Source organism: Streptopelia decaocto, assembly GCF_964273445.1.
Source record: "Streptopelia decaocto genome assembly, chromosome: 24".
NCBI classification, from domain to species: domain Eukaryota; kingdom Metazoa; phylum Chordata; class Aves; order Columbiformes; family Columbidae; genus Streptopelia; species Streptopelia decaocto.
In genome coordinates, this window is record NC_138679.1 from 4,492,986 (window position 1) to 4,510,359 (window position 17,374).

General features: G+C 51.5%; 1 long non-coding RNA gene across 1 annotated transcript; it reads left to right on the forward strand.

Annotated features, from left to right (window-relative positions):
* The first annotated feature begins 2,702 nt into the window (after window positions 1–2,702).
* On the forward strand, window positions 2,703–10,097 carry LOC309449608. The gene is made up of 4 exons (XR_014185977.1): window positions 2,703–2,779; window positions 5,275–5,512; window positions 7,032–7,133; window positions 9,792–10,097. It is a non-coding gene; the product is annotated as an uncharacterized lncRNA (long non-coding RNA).
* Window positions 10,098–17,374: the final 7,277 nt, after the last annotated feature.

Genomic DNA, 17,374 nt, shown 5'->3' on the forward strand with positions numbered 1-17,374 from the left:
TTGCAGTGATGCGGTGACCATTAGTAATTGGGAAGCATATCCAGGACACTGTGTAAGTCGGGTTGTGCTGGAATTGATCAGCAAGTTTGCTGATGACACCGAGCTGGGAGGAGTGGCTGACACTGGAAGCTGTGCTGCCATCAGAGACCTGGACAGGCTGGAGAGCTGGGCAGGGAAAAATGGAATGAAATAGAACAAGGGCAAGTGTAGAGTCTTGAATCTGGGCAGGAACAACCCCAGGTTCCGTGTAAGTTGGGGAATGACCTATTAGAGAGCAGCGTAGGGGAAAGGGACCTGGGGGTCCTGGGGACAGCAGGGTGACCATGAGCCAGCCAACCTCATCTGGGTGTTCCTGCTCCGGGGGGGATTGCACTGGATGAGCTTTCCAGGTCCCTTCCAATCCCTAGCATGCTATGATTCTATGATCCAGTTGAGAACCTATTTTTTTAGCTTGTCTCTGAACCGGTGGGGTTATTTCTCAGAGGTCTTATTCCTTGTGGCGTGGGACATGTAACCTCGGGAAGGACAGGGCTTCCTTTTCCATGGGTTTCTGTCAGACTCAGTTGGCCAATGTCATGGGCTTTCCCAGCTGCCAGACCATTTCTGTGGGTCTTCTAGACCAAATCCAGGGTGTTTTGTGAGAATCCTCATCCCTCTTGTGACAGCCGAGACCTCCTGCGGCATCGTGACCCTCAGCCAGAAGCTGCTGTATGAATGACATGGTGTTATTGAACAGGTGCCAAGCCACAGATTTACAAACAAGATTTGCTTGCTGGAAATGATAAAGAGAACACACCTGTTGGCCTGACTTCAAGGCACCTGCAGCTGTGGAGGTTCCTGATTGGAAACCAATAGTTGCGCATAAGCTCTCGTGAGGGTCTTTAACAACATGCTGGTTACCACCATTGTTTTCAGAGGTTCTAACTCAGCAGATGAGTTCTTATGAAACATTTATTGCTCCCTTAGGGAGGATTGAGCTGTAGGTTTTTCCCTGAGGAAGGGAAGCCATCAGTCTTTCTCCAGCCGTAAGGAGAGAGGTCAGGTTTGAGGAACCAACAGTCCACACAGCCCACACTTTGTCTTTTCTGTGGCATCTGGTACAGTTCCAGAAGGCTTTCAGGCTGTTATTAAATTAATTTCCTTCTACTGTCCTCATCCGCAAGGATTCACAATGATTTCAGTGGGAAAATCTATAAGGTGAAACACTTGCCGTGGTGAAAGGATCAATAGGTCCTGTCAGTGGGTGGATTCACAAGTGAAACGACTCGCGTGCTCAACGCACTGCAGAATTGAACCTGGCTTAGAAAATATTAGTAGTGATACTTATTAGAGTATAAATATTTAATATAGTATTAATAATATAATTAAAAGGGGAATACTGTAGGACTTATGGAGCGTTTCCAGGAACTGTACGCAAGTTCACCTGCAGGCCCTGTAACAGCGTGGGGCAGTGCACAGGGAGGGGAGTGTTTTTGTGTTAATTGCTTTGCATGTAACGAACAGCTGAGTGAACCTCTCGAATCTGAACGGCTTCCTGCGGGCACACAGCCCCATTCATCCCGACGTCGCTCATGGCTCAGCTCAGAAGAGCAACCTGGTCTCCATGGGCCATCGCGGAACCTTCTGGGATGGTGGTTTGGAATGAGGGGAAGGAGGTTTCGTAGGCCTCGAGAGCAGAGGGCCGGGTGTTTCTCGCCATGAGGAGCTGAAGGGATGTGCCAAAACACCAGACCTGTGGGCACAGTCCTAAAAAACGCCGTGCTGGGGATCCCTGAAGCCGGAGGCTGGGAAAAGCTGATGTTTTCTCTTTGAGGACACAAAGGTTGCTCCAAATTGTGGCTCACAGCAAAGTGTATGTGAGCAAGGGCGACTAAGCCCACAAACACAAATTATTGCCTTAGAAAGGTTCGTAGTCTGTAGTTCACATCAGAAATTCAGCTGAAAAGTGAACGCTGCTCCCGAGCTTTGACCCTCGCGGCTCCAGGACTGGAATCAATGTGCTGGTGGCCCCGTAGCAATGTGGGATCTGCGCAGCAATGGAGCCTGGCAGTGCGCGCAAGGCCTGCGGGAGCGAGAGCTGAACTAACAGACGGAAACCTGGGAATTTCTGGCGGTTTGGGCCGGTGTTTGGCACAACTTGCAGCTGAAATGCGAGCAGCGTTTCCTCTGCAGCATGCGAGCAAAATGGAGTTTAACACCCCTTCTCTGACAGGACTGTGTTTTCTTGGAGTGCTTTCCCAAGGTGGAGGAGCAGGACTGGCATATGGACCAGTGAGTGGTGAATCTCCATCCTTGGAGAGCGTCACATTCAACTGGACCAAATTTGGCTGAGTAACCTGACCTGACTTTGAAGCCAGCCTTGTGTCAACCAGCAAGCGAAAGCACAAAATGTCCTGCCCTGCTTACACCTTCCTACGATTCTGTGATTTATTTGATGTCTATCATTCTCAGAGACTGTCTGAAATGAGTTGTGTGGGTAGAAGAGGGAGAAGACGTGGACAGTTATAACTGCAATGGCCAGTTGAATAGGATCAACGTGCAAAAACATGTAAGAACCACGTTTGTGGTGTTTGAGCCTGGAGTCCATTCCCAAAGCTGCATGCACACAGATGATTTTACTGGAGCATTCTTCCTTCTGAACGTCACCACTAGATGGGGAGGCGAGCACTTGATTTTCCACTATTTCTTACTACAAAATTCCACTTCCTTGGTTTCGACTGCGCTCCCGTAATGTCCCGATTCGCTGCATTCTTGCTCTTCCAGGGAAACGATTTAACAGGTAAGTTTGTGAATACTCCTGCAAACAGTCAATACCTTTAGTTTCTTTTCTCTTCTTTACCTCCATGATGCTTTTAGATATTCTCTAGCAATCTGGAACATTTTGCATGTAACAACAGCAGCTGCCGCCTGTCTTGGCTTCAAAACCTAGCACTGAAAAAACTATCATCAAAAATAGTTGAGAAAATGAGAAATATACACTGTGGACATTCAAATCTGTAGTGTATATTAAGGAGGAGATAAAGGCTTTGGGCTGTGGTGCCGATATGTCTCATTCTTGGCGGTGTTATGTGAACAGCTGGATTTGATGATCTTCAAGGTCTTTTCCAATCAAATGACTCTATGATTCTGTGACCAGTGTCCGTCCCTAAGGATGTCACCAGCCACCGCGACTTTTGCCACGACACGTTTGCGACTGGGTAAGAACGCTTTCTTGGGAAATCTCTGATTATGTCAATTCCAATTTTCATTCTAAATGGCACCTTCCTAGACTTGGGAGGTCAGAGGAATACCTGAAATAAGCAGAGCATGGGATGTGCAGACAAAGGCACGAGGCTCAGGACATCTCCAGGGCGTTCCTGCGTGTCCAGCGCTGCCTCCAGCTCAGAAGTGTTTGGTCCCCTGGCCATGCTGAGCGGGACACTATATCTCTGTAAACCAGGGCACTATATCTTTGTAAACCAGGGCACTACACCTGTGCAGACGCTGTTGTTCAACCTGAGCAGACAGAGGTTGGTTCTGAGCAATCCTGGGCTCCCGCTGCCCCCCAAGCCCTTCGCGCTTCACTCCAGGTCTACAGTGTGAAGGTTTGGTGAGAACCCTGTAAGGGTAATACCCACATTGCTGCTCCATTTTACATGAAGACTTGTTGTTCACACGGGAGATCCCAAATGTGGGCAGGACTCCTGATCAGGGGAAGCATTAAAGGTGTTAAGGGACTGGCAAAGGGCAGGAAATGCTCTTTCTTATTTCTGGTTCTCAGAGATTTTGAGCCATTTCCCGTTGTCACAGGAAGAACTGATGAGGGTTGGAAATATCTCTACTGTGGTTTGTTCTCACAAAGTTCACATGAGCTCAGGTTTTGTGAACAGAAGCTCAAACACTTGTGACCTTCGAGTATCAGCTTTGCTTTCGGGCTTCATGTAAGTAAAGGACACTGACTGTGTCTTCACTCCGTCTAGTCTTTCATATTTTATACCGTGGCTATGCAAGGTACACATCTTAACCAGAACTCAATAAGTCATTTTTGTGCTAGTTCCCTGGAAATGTTTGTTAGACTGACCAAGCATCACTTGTTTAAATTTCAGTGCCTCTTCTGATACTGTATTTTAAATTAGCTGACCTGAAAGTGCCAACAGACCTCAGAATCACAGAATCCCAGAATGTCAGGGGTTGAAGGGACCTGGGAAGCTCATCCAGTGCAATCCCCCCATGGAGCAGGAACACCCAGATGAGGTGACACAGGAAGGTGTCCAGGCGGGTTGGAATGTCTGCACAGAAGGAGACTCCACAACCCCCCTGGGCAGCCTGGGCCAGGCTCTGCCACCCTCACCCCCAACAAGTTTCTTCTCAAATTTAAGTGGAACCTCCTGTGTTCCAGTTTGCACCCATTGCCCCTTGTCCTGTCACCGGTTGTCACCCAGAAGAGCCTGGCTCCATCCTCCTGACACTCCCCCTTTATATATCTGTAAACATTAATGAGTCTCAGTCTCCTCTTGTCCAGCTCCAGAGCCCCAGCTCCCTCAGCCTTTCCTCACACGGGAGATGCTCCACTCCCTCCAGCATCTTGGTGGCTGCGCTGGACTCTCTGCAGCAGTTCCCTGTCCTGCTGGAACTGAGGGGCCACAACTGGACACAAGATTCCAGGTGTGGTCTCCCCAGGGCAGAGCAGAGGGGCAGGAGAACCTCTCTGACCTACTGACCACCCCCTTCTAACCCACCCCAGGTCCCATTGGCTTCCTGGCCACAAGGGCCCAGTGCTGGCTCATGGTCACCCTGCTGTCCCCAGGACCCCCAGGTCCCTTTCCCCTACGCTGCTCTCTAATAAGTCATCCCCAACTTATACTGGAACCTGGAACCAACTTATACTGGAACCTCCCCCCATCAACTCTTTTTTGAGGCAATGTGAATGAAACATATTCATCTAAAAACCTGCCTAAGGGGAAGCATATCATGGAACTGAAGCCTTATTAAGTAACCTTGTTACCGAAAACCTAAGTAAAATCCTTCAGAAACTGCTTCTTGCCTGCACCTTGCTCCCCTTCTCGTCAGCACCAAGAGCACATTATTGCTGCAAGGTGGACACTTGGTCACTTGGATGATTGTGGAGATGCTTCTTCTGCATCTCCTCGTACCTCCCGTGGTCAGAGCTGGGGCTGCCCTGTGGCCAATAGCAAGTGAGACACTCCAGGTTTTACAAGTGTCACGGGGAAAAAATCAGAGTAATGTTTATTTCTTGATCTGCTGCCTAAATCCAAAGGTTTCTGTATTATTTAGCTGCACGGTATTCCGAGGAAATGAGCAGTAGCACACTGAAAGCGTGAAGCACAGTTTCCAGGATTTGCAGCTGTCTGATTCCCGTGAGGTTTGCTCCCATTGGTTCTCACTGGGTGTTCGCTGGTGACCGGAGTGACATTGGAGCACGAGGCTTTCTGCCCAGACACTCGCCGGCTTTTGTCACCTCCTGACACGGGATCGAACAAACCTCCAGCAAGCACAGCTGCGATTTCAGTCGGTAAGAGCGTGTGTGTGGGTGGGAAGGTGCCAAGAAGGGGGAAAATGCACAAATAAGGCAGAGAGAGGTGAGGGCACACGAACGCGTTCGGATCCCCGGCCAGTCGGGATCCCTGCAGCGTGGAAAGGCTGGCATTTATCCCTATTACTTTATCCTTCATGGTTTGATGGTCTTTAAGTAAGAAGAGACCTTTGTGAGTTGTTTGACCAATTGTACACGAGTTAGCAGGTTTTGAGTGAATCTGGGGTGAGAAGAGCTTGTCTAGAGCTGATCAGCAGGGGGGCAAGGAGTGAAAACATCAGAGGAACCGGTTTCTTGTGCTCAGCTTGGCCAGAGCTGGAGGAGAGGTCAGTTCTGCCACCCCCGTTCTGGAGCCTCACCCTTCCTGTTGCTCCACAGTAACTGTCAGCAATGCTAAAAAATAATGTTATAAAGCAGAGCGAAGGAGGCAGGACGCTGTTCCAGAGCCCCTGCTTATCACAGCGCTAACCGAGGGCTGAGCAGATAGTGCGGGTGTCCTGGCAAACGTGGCACAATTCACGGGAGCAAAGCAGAACGGCAGCCCGGCCAGCAGATACTCAAGGTTTGCTTCCCGAGCGCTTCAGCGTGGTCTGCTGTGAGGGACTGGGTGGAATTTTCCACCTGGTTATTCGGGCTGCGTGTGCCGCGCTCCCGGCTCGCGCCGTGGCTGCTGGCGGGTGCCCGTGTAGCCGCAGGCTATGAACTGCGAGATTTCTCAGGGGCTTCTCCTGGGTCAGGAACAATCGCTGGAAAAGTAGATCAGAGAGCTCACAGAGGAGGTGGCCTGATAAGCTGGGAACGTGCCTTCCCTTTGGCTCAGATTCCGTAATGAGCTGTGAGACAGTGTGCGCTGCCTCTGCTGCCGGCTGCGCTCCAAAGCTCAGGGACCCGGCCCTGCGTGCCCGAGCTCGGCCGGACACACGTGGGGCCACCGCTTCACCCTCCGCTTTGTGATCCGCCGGAGGGGATGAAAAATCCCTGTCTGGGAATAGCAGCAGGAGGGATCCCATGCGGTGGTTTTGCTCCCAGCACCCTCCCCGTGTACACAGACCCGTGTGTGCACCTGTCCGGGGGCGCCAGGGACACCTGGGCACCAAATCCCTGCGGTCTCGGTGGTGCTGTGCCCAGCAGACCCCTCTGTAGCACCAAACTGGGCAAACCTCACTGAGACACTGCAGAACTGTTTGAAGGGAAGGGCATGACTTCTCCCTGAAATACTTCCAAATGATCAAAGATGTAATGAGGGGAAAAGCTTGTGAAGCTCGACCTATTCGACTTAACGTGAATGCTGGTTTATTGACTTAACGCTGCATTCATGTAATTAAGCCTATAAAAGAGTGAACTGGCAGAGATCTTGCTGACTGGAAAGGATCCAAAGCTAGGCAGATAGCTAAAATGGCTTTGATATAAGATACAGTTTTCTGCCTACAAAGGTAAGGAAATGCGCATGACATCACCTGCAGTCTTTAAGAGGAGATTCTGTATCTTTCTGACACAGCTTCCAGGAGACGCCCCACATTGGGAAGATGTGAAGATTTCTGCTGGATCCAGGAGCCTTTGAGTTCTCCACCTGGGAGTCTTACGCCAAGTCTGCGCCAAGGTAAACGGATGTTTGGTCAAAATTAGGAGCCTAAGAACGTGACAGAACAGCGTCATAAAAACAATGAAATAAATTCTCTCAAGAAGAGGCAGAGCATGTTTTTCATAGAGAGAACTTGAGAGAATGGGAGACAAAGTCCATCAGAAGTGGCTGAAATTCAGCAGGTGGGTTTAGGGGATTCTGCAGTTCAGCAAAGGAAAGCCGAGAGTGTAGATTTCCTCTACAGATCTGCTTTCTCTGAACTCCTGTAGTTTTGAATTCTTCTCCTTCCAGAAGGCCAGTGAATAACTGGATAGGCTCCCAATGCGAATCACATTGCAAAATCACACCCTCGAAGTCAACACAACGCTTGGGTCTGTAGTCTGAGATCTCACTTGGGAGGAGAAGAGGAGGGACATGAATCTACGCTGAGGGAATGATCGTTTGAGGGGGCATCTGGAAGAAACGTGGGGTGCTGCCGCCCCAGTGGCTGCTGCAGCTTCATCCACCTTGACCAAGCTTTTCATACACCAGATCTCGTTTGCGCTTTAGCCTCTAACACTGTGTCTGAAGGTGTTTGAACATCCACGTTGACTAAGCCACAGCCCCTTGGTGTTTCAATGCCGGTGCTACCATTAGCATCACTAAAATCAGCTCAGCAGCAGCTGACTGCTTCTTCCTAATTATTGTGCATCATTTCCAGGGTTAGGTAGACCCAGGCTTATATAATTTGCAGGGAATTGTGGTGAATTCATCACCACTAGAAGAGAGTAATGCAGGTTCAGAAATTTTTCTAAATAGTATATTCTACTTAAAAGAAAATTAATTAACACAGGGCTATTCCTGTCCTGGAAAAGGGGGTCAGACTAGATGATCACAATGGGTCCATTTTGTCCTTGTAATACATATACACATATACAGCATTGGGAGTTGCTGGAGAAGAGCACAATGCCAATGGTAACACCATGCGGAGAATGCCAAAGAAAATGGGCCAAGTTAAATTTGGACAAATATATCATGAGAGCAGCAGAAGTAAAGAGTTGGTTAATAGCTAAAATGCCAGTAGAGCATAGAAGAGACAGCTCTGGCACTTTGCTTTTTATGAAGCAGAAGCAGAAAGTGATTTTCCAGCCGTCTTAAGAATGCAAACTCTGTGCTAATATACAGCCGGGCAGCTGATGGGTTTTGGCATACGCTCTGAAACTCCAGCGCACACGGAAACTGCAGCAGTGAACCAGGAGAGAGCTGCAAAACCTGGGAACATGAGAACGGGGGCAGCTGCTGGTGCCGTGCGAAGCAGAGCCCAGCACAGGCTGGTGGGAAGGAAGGACGGACGCTGTCTGCTCGTGGAAGAAAAGAAATGAAAATGCAGCACCACATGGGTATTAGAATCATAGAATAATTTAGGTTGGAAAAGACCTTCAAGATAATTGAGTCCAACCATAAACTAAACACTGCCAAGGCCACCACTAACCCATGTCCTGAGAACCTCATGTCTGTCTGTCCAGCCCTCCAGGGATGGTGACTCCAGCACTGCCCTGGGCAGCCTGTTCCAATGCCCCACAGCCCTTTGGGGAAGAAATTGTTCCCAGATCCAACCTCAACCTTCACTGGCGCAACTTGAGGCCGTTTCCTCTGCTCCTGGCGCTTGTTCCTGGGGAGCAGAGCCCGACCCCCCTGGCTCCAAGCTCCTTTCAGGCAGTTCAGAGATCAGAAGGTCTCCCCTCAGCTCCTGTTCTCCAGCTGAACCCCCAGGTCCCTCAGCTGCTCCCATCACACTTGTGCTCCAGCCCCTCACCAGCTCTGTTTCCTTCTCTCCACTCGCTCCAGCACCTCAAGGGTTTTCTTGGTGTGAGGGGCCCAAAACTGCCCCCAGGATTGGCGGTTTGGCCTCCCCGGGTCCCAGCACAGGGACAGTCACTGCCCTGGGCCTGTCTCTGTGCTGCACAAACTGTGCCCAAGTCATGGGTAAAATATAAAATAGGGTAGAGTTAAGTGTACAAATACAATAAGGTAAGACAAAAATGTCTTTAGAAAGAACTTGTTTATGGCATGATACTTAGATCAAGCCTCTTTCAAATACATTGGGCAGAACTGCCAGGTGCTTTGTGGTGCCAGCAGAAAACATGGTGCTGGGTGGACCAGAGGTGGGTTAGTCAGTCAAATGAGCCCTTGCACCTCTTGTCCTGCTGAGTTCCCACCAGGAACCTTTTGGGGAGGGAACAGTGGAAGTGTCACTAACATTTTTTAAACTATTTGACAAAATGATGGTTTAACTTAAGGAGTGACCACCTCATGCATCTGCAGTTTGCACTGGCTGGGCCTGTATGATGATATAGAGAGCTTTCTAAAAAAAAATGGTACAAACCAAACTCTCAAGGCAGAACTCCCCCTAAAATTGTGCAGCACAATTCCCTGTGCACCTGGGAGAAGCTGGGAACACGAGCTGCGGTTCAAAATAGCTGAAACGTCTCAATCGCACACATCCTCAGCAGAAACAAGGAGAAAACGAGGGCACTTTTGAGCGACAGAAACTTCAGGAGCTCACACAAGTTTGTCTCACTCATCAGTTGAAACCGCCCAGTCGAAAATTTGGGGTAGCGGATTTTTTCACCATCGCTTCCTTTGTTTCGTTGTCCCATCAGAAATTCTAACCAAAATGTTTATTCTCTTTTTTAGCCCCCCTGGCCCTGTTCCCCTTGGCCTTTGCCACCGGGGATGCTGCACCGTGACAGGGGACACTGCAGAGGGGCATGAGAGCTGGAGTCTACCCAATGGGGTAAAAACTCAGCATGAGAGGCACTCACATGAAGAAACGTACCAGCTCAGGTGGGAGCAGATTTACACCAGTCTGATCCAAACCAAAACACTTCTTTACATTTCTGAATTTTCCCTAAACTCCATGTGCCGCAAGAGTTGAAATTTTGACTTTTTGTTCCAAAATAGGGCAAAAATAAATGTTGAAATGTCGGTATTTCCCATAGGAAGGAAATTCCATTATTTGAGCGGCTCTGTGAAGCACAAAGGAGGTTCGTTTGCAGAAACTCTGCTAACTTGGAATGAAGGTCATGGCTGCATAATTGGACTCTGCTCCCTGGGCCAAGTGAGCAGGATACGAAATTAATCCCAACCCCCAAATTAAGGTTACTGTAACAAGGAGAACAAGACCACAGAATTGCAAAATCCAGGGAAGGAAGGGTTGAAGGATGGCTTAACATACCATAAAATCACATCCCTCCCCACCACAATTAGCAACCGGGAATATCCCGGCGGCTTTCTGCACAGAACACATCCACGTTCCTGCGGCACAGGGGGTGAGGATGGTTCCCGCACGTCCTCCCGGCGCCCCCGTGTTCAGGTGGCACTCGTGGTTGGTTACAGCGTGCTCCTTAATGGGTGCTTGTTTTCGGCAGTTCAGATGAATCAGCCTTTGCAAACAGCTAATGCAATAAGTGCTTGTTGGAGGGCGGTGAAACCGCGGGACGGTGGACACAGACATCTGCTCGGGACTTTCCGACCCAGCCTGCAGCCTCAATGCCTCGTCCAGGTTGTGTTTAGCAAACTGAATTTGCCGTAAATCCACGGAAACAGAGACTGACGTGTGTTTTTTTTCCTCCTCATGACATTATGAATCAACACTTATAGGTGCTTTGCTTTTTAAAGATCCAATAGATAATAAATGTCTTTCTTAAAAAACAAAGAGGTGATAAAGAAGTACGTGTTCCACCTGACCTGCAAACGTCTTTTAGACACACAAACCCTCAGTGAAACTGGCTCAAGAGCCTTTTGCCCAGAACGTCCTTTGTGTAGGACTGAGGTCTTTCCAAGTTGGGCAGAGGTACAGACTGAGGGCATGTTGGTGCAGAACAAACTGCCCTGTCCCTGTGTAACATTTTCAGTCTGCTAGTGAGATTAGCATAAACCATTTTGAAAGGCGCTTTGTGGAGCAAATCACCGGGGAGCTGATTTGGGAAAGCTGTTTCCCAACAAGCTTTTCCCTTATCTTCGAACGGCTGCACAAGCAGAGCAGCAGAAGGCCCTTTATAAGGTGACTAAGAGACATAAGGTGCAGTTGTCACATCTTTCCTCATTGCCTCTCACAAGGGTGACATTGCGAGTTGGGTAACTGACGGCGTCTCGTGGCCTCTGTGCGATGTGGATGTCAAGTGTGCCTGGCACTGGTGGGAAGAGGAGAGACTTGGGGCATCAGCTCAGCATGTGGTTTGTTCCCCAGGATTGCTTTGCCTTGGAAAGACTCTGGGCACCCCCATCCAAAGGAGCAGAGATCTTCACCCCTTCCACAGCTTCAGACTGCTGCTCTGTGTCCTGTTTAATAACTTGAAAGTGTCTGTAAATTGCCACAGGTGCAAGTTGAAATTAAACATGGAAAAGGTTGCCCAAGGAGAAGGTTTAAGGGGTTCGTCATTGTGAGTTTATGGCTAAAAATGCCTAAGGGTATTAACCTGGGGATTAAAGAACTGAGTGGGAATTAGCACAGATTCTAGGAGCCAAACTGAAGTTCAGGCGTAGGAAGTGGAAAAGAACAATTATTCACTGATGCAGGGAGCAATGCGCAGCGGTTGAGGGTTGGCCAAGCACGTGGCAGCTCTGCCTCTCGCTGGGTAGTGCCAGAAATGCACCTGTCCGCAAGGAGCACTCCTGACGCTGCAGGTCACCGGGGCCTCCAGCACAGCCCACGGTGAGGTTGGGTTCCCTTCTGTAAGAACAGCTGCTGGCCAAGCCACCGGGAGCAGCAGAGACATGAGGAGTAAGAGATGCTCTTGCTCTGGGCTGCCCCACCGCAGCTGCTGGTGTGGGCCCAGAAGGAGCAGAGACCCGCTGTGGATCGGGCTGCGCTGCCACCACCGCCCCCTGTTCCCCTGGGGCTGGGCCGGCTCTCAGCCCCATGTGTGCAGGTGTGTTTGGGATGCATGGTGCAGGCAGAGGGCTGGAGTCTGTTCCCACAACCAGAGACATTCATTTTGGAATAAAATGATCTTCTGGTGTAGCCCACCCCAATATGTGCTTTGCTGGGAAGATGACTGAAGCTTCGTGGGGTCCCGGGCTCGGGTTTCCAGTCCCAGCTGCCACTTACCTGACCCAGGACCTCAATGAACCTGCGCAGCCTCCGGTAGGAAGATCAGGGCCATTTCCTCCATTTACATGTGAGCAACCGAGTGACATGAAGACCAAGCGATCTGTGGGGTGCGGACAGCGTGTCGTTGTCTCCTGATGCAGCGATGGCCCGTGTCCATGCTGATCTGGCAGATGGAGCGAGTTGAAACAAGGGAGTGACAGAGAGTCAAGACACCATGGTGCAAACAGCCTGTCCAGCGAAGTCCCATCTAATCATCATCCTGATTTACGGGTGGACTGAGTGATCTTAAAGGTCTTTTCCAAGCTAAATGACTCTATGATTCTATAATTAATGTCTGCAAAAAGCCAGTTGGTGTTGGGAGCTGCTCTTTGTAGCCTGGGCTGAAGAGCTCTTGCTCTCCCCTTCTCACAGAGTGCGATGGAGACACAGGGCTCAGGGCAATTTCAGTTCCAGGACTGAGCCCTACACTTGGGCTCTGACCTACCTCCTGCTGGGGGAGTTCAAACTCTGTAGCGATTCCAGCTGCAGACACGACACATCTGTCTTGGTGTGTGGCAGCTGGAACACACAGCAAAGCCCCTGTGCTGCTGCCACCTGAATTAAAGAGAAAGCCGCTGTCAGGAAACAACTGATATGTCCCCTGTGAGCCGTGTGTCTGGTAGGAATAGGAACAGAGGTGCTGTTGTATCCTTGGTGCTGGGGCTTGTGTTTTGAACATGATTTTTCGCTCTGCCCCGTTCAGAGGCAGCTCGGGCTGTGCGCTGCTCACACCTGCAACCTGGCTTGTGCTTTTGGCATTAATGTAAATTTGGAGATGCAGGGCTTCTATCTGAGAAACCTCAGTGGGAATCAATATTTTAGAGATCAGTGAGGAAAGACAGTGGAAGTTTTGCTTCCTTGAGAGCAGCGCCTGGCTCCCTGACACTCTATTGCTCACACGTTTCCTTTGCACACTCGGTGAGTTGATTCCTCCTTGTGACTTGCCTAAAATCCCAGCGATTCGGCTGCGGCACAGACACACGTCCGTCCCCTGGGCCGGTCTGGACAAAGCCCAGGGGTGTGTGTGGTCTCTGAGGTGCTGTCGGCACAGCCGGGGCTGGGGAAGGACCTGTCCCGGGTGTCCCGCGGCTCCTGCTCAAAGCCACCTGGTGGAGGGGACAGCCCGAGGGGCAGACGGGGTGAGAATGAGATGCGGTGCTCGGTCACCAGCTCGCCCTGCTCTCTGTTCTGCTCACTCTCTTCGCAGCTTGTGTGAGAAAAAAGCGCAAAAACATGGGTAGTAAATCCAGGATGGACTATATGCAACATTATGGTGACAGGTGCTTTCTGTCCTCTGGTCTCCTGCAATCATCAAAGATTTTGACAGTCTCCTCCTACATGCCACTCCCCCACCCCCTGCTGCCATGTATCCCGAGCTTATTACAGTCTTCCTTTCCTCTGGCAGAGGTACTGCTCCGAGCTCGCTGCTAACGCCGTACCTGAGGAGAAAACCCCGCGTCCTGCCGTTGAGCTTAGAGAACTAAAGAGCGAAACAACTCACAATAATCCCCCAAGACGAAGAAGAGCGGCTGCCATTCCTACTTGGCGACCGGCCCTTGTTCCAGGTGAGTGGTTTTGCCAGCAGATGTGAATGCATGAATAGGAGCGGTGCCAGGTGCAGGGGCTGGAGCAGGACGGGAGCGGGGCAGAGACGTCCCTGGGTGTTGCATGGGAGGGCAGCAGGGACAGCGGGCACCCTGCCTTGGGGGAGTGCTTTACAGTGGGACTGTATGTTCTGGGCTGGGCTGAAGTGCCTGGTGGGCAGCTAGGGAGAGAGATGACCTTATCGCAGGACCTTAGTGTGAACAGGCACAGTGGAGAGGACAGCGCTTGTCCCCCCAGTATTGGACTTAGGCACCAAACCAGCTGGTCACTTTGTCGCTGTAGAGCTTGGCTGGGCTGCAATTCCTGCCCGTTGCAGACTCCGGGTCAGTGGCTGGAGCCGGGGCAGATCCGTTCTCCTCCTGGGTCTATTATGGTGGTCGGTGCTGGCTGGGAGGGAGCGCGTGGAAAATGGAGCTGCCCTAGCACTGAGCTGAGCAGAAAGACCTGCCAGGGGCTGCTATAGCAACATGAAGATAGCTGAGTTCGCCCCAGTTGGGCTTGTGAATGGCATTTCTCAGCGGAGGCATTTGGCTGCGTTGCTTTCAGCTTGTACTGCCCTTCTCGAGCGCCAGCAATGGGCCAGGCTGCAAAGGGTCCAACAGCATGGGGGTGATGGTGCGTCCAGCCCTGTGAGCCCCCTCAGTCCTGGTCCTCAGGACTGAAAACACCCAGCTCACAGCACAGTGGCTGGATTCAATGCTCCTGACCACAGGCACTGAGCTGCTGATGGGGGAGAGTGAGGTGGGAGTGGAGACACCCACGGCTCTGCCATCCTTGCGAGGACGGTCCCCGCAAAGCGCCGGTTCCACTCGGCTGGTGGCGGAGGGACTGGAGCTCCCTGCTCTGGAGTGCCAGTGAGCGGCCCCAAAGCAAAGAGGACCTGATAGCTGTGCACTGCAATGCTGGGACACCGAGCAGGGTCCCCAGGGTGAAGTGTGGCCCTGCCTTCCCTTGGACAGCCCGCCACGTCCCTTCCTCACCAGCACAGAGCCTTCCCTCGCTCCACGCAGTGATGGGCTGTTCACCCTCTCACTGGGTCACCCAGCACCAAAGCTATTCACCTTGGGAAGACCAGCGCAGCTCTCTCAGCGATCCCTTGCCTTGCCCCTCCGCATCTGCGCAGCCCGTGCGGAGCTCTCCCCAGCCCCTCTCCTCCTGCAGAGACTCCAGCCTCTGCTCCCCCTTAGGGTGCTCCCCCGCTGCTACCTGTGGAGACTTCCCTCCTTGAAAATCCAGCTGGTTTTGATGTTGAACATAATAGCAGAGTTTCCTTGGAGACGAGAGAAACAGGGGGCTCAGAAGTGCTGATTATTTCAGTCTCTTGCTGGCTTTCACCAACAGAAAAATAAAAATAAGAGACAGTTGTGTTAGCAGAGAGAATTGAGACCTCGTTGTCGAGGGGAGGCACCTGACACGCTTTTCCAGGGTCACCCCTTCAGCACCGAGTGCCCGTGGTGTGACAGCACACGCTGTACCCAACCCGCTGCTTCGGGATGGTGTCGCTGCTCTGCCCCCGGTCCCTGGAGGCTGGTAAACCTGGGAGAGACTTTGCGGTGGGCATTTCTAATTTGGCTGACTTCTGTCAGTCCCAGGAGTAAAACCGATTAATTAGATTAACCCCCTGCGTGTTCTTCTACGCAGACATTAGCAATAGTGGGACAAGGATGAAAAGCACCAGCCTGTCAATCATTGTCTCCCACCCTTTTGTTCTGAGTTGTGACAACTGGGTTTGTCCCAGCCAAGAGCTCGAACCCTCCAGAGACTGGAACTGGTTGGCCACACAGGTTTTTGCCTTCCTTTGATATTTGGATGACATCTCTTGCACAAATTATCAATCGGAAAGCCATCCCAGTGCGCTCTGCATGGCAGAGGGTGCAGGGCATGGGCTGGGAGCTGGTTTCTGCCTTGGGAGAGAACAAAGTGAGGGGCAAGAAGGCAGATAAAGTCTTCACCTGAACTTGGTGTTTGCTTTTCCCAGCCCCACGCGCCATGGTAAGAGTGCTCTGTAATGCCATATCCTTCCTTGTCCCAGAGCAGGATCCCACAGAGGATCCACCCGACCGATAGATCCCGCTCTGCTGAGACCCCCCTGCGCTCCTCAGGGTCTGTCCAATAGCCACAAATGGCACTTGGTCACTTCCACGAAGTAGCATTTTCTTGTTTATTTCCCAGTGTAGTGCAAAAGTGTCATGCAGGGGCTGGAGGGTGAGAGAAGAGTGGGGAACCAGACCGTGGCCCTGTACTAATTCTACATGTAAATCAGCCCAGGGCACTGCTGGGGATGGAGAGTGTCAGAGCTGTCTGGAAAGCCCTGGGAAGCCTTGTCTCACAGCACATCAGCAGAGGATGGAGGGATCACAGCATGACTGAGGTTGGTAGGGGCCTCTGGATGGCATCTAGTCCAACCCCCACTACTCAAAGCAGAGTCAACCACAGTTGGTTGCTTATGACTGTGTCCCATCAGCTTTTGAATATCTCCAAGGATGGAGACCCCAGAACCTCTCCGGGTCACCTGCTCCAGTGTTCAGTCTGCCTTACAGTTAAAAAGCCTTTCCTTATGCTTAAGAAGAATTACCTGGTACTTTGGTTTGTGTCCAACACCTCTCATCTGGTCACTGGGCAACACTGAGGAGGGTCTGGCACTGTCTTCTTTCCACCCTCCTGGGGGTGTGCATTGATAGGATCCCCCAAGCTTTCTGTCCTCGGGGCTGAACAACCCCAGCTCTCTCAGCCTTTCCTGACGAGAGACACTCCAGTCCCTCCATCACCTTCATGGCCCTTCCTTCGTCTCTCTCCACTGTGTCCATGTCTCTCTTGCACTGAGGAGCCCAGAACTGGACCCATCACTCCCGGTGTGGCCCCACCAGTGCCGAGCAGAGGAGAACAATCCCCTCCCTCGGCCTGCTGGCACAATCACAGCAGAGGTCCTGGACTCTGGTGCTGGTCCCACCTGGGACCTCCAGAGAGCTCGGAGGTCCTGGGGGTGATGTCCTGGATGGAGGCCCTAAGAAAAGGCCGCACTGTTGTTAGTGGTTTGCAAGCGTTTAGTTTCATCTGGCCCATGTAAAGTAGTCAAGTGCATTTCCTCTTCACCAGCCCAGCCTAACCCTGGACAAAACCAGACATCTCCCCTCATGCTCAGAAAGCTGGTGGCCCCGTGGCCCCAGAGGCTGCTGCATGTGACCGGAGCGAGGGCAGAGCCGTGCGCGGGCATGGAGTAGATTTAGTTCCCGTAGGCTTAAATGCAGTTTCCGTTCCTGTTGTGAAGGCTGAGGCACGTGAAGCTGTGTTTGGGCAGTGAGTTGGTTACACACATAACAGTGAAACGGGTCCCCTGTGGGCAGCACAAACTCTCTCCTCCCTGGCAGAAACCAAAAGCGTCGCTGCTGTGCAGAACTGCTCTTCTCTGGCCAGCACCGATGCCCTGGACCCCCGGGAGCTGTTTGTCACACGGAACCGGGCCCTCTCTGAGCTGTGTGGCTCTGTGTGTGCAGACGCAGCCCGTCTCCCCCAGCTCCCC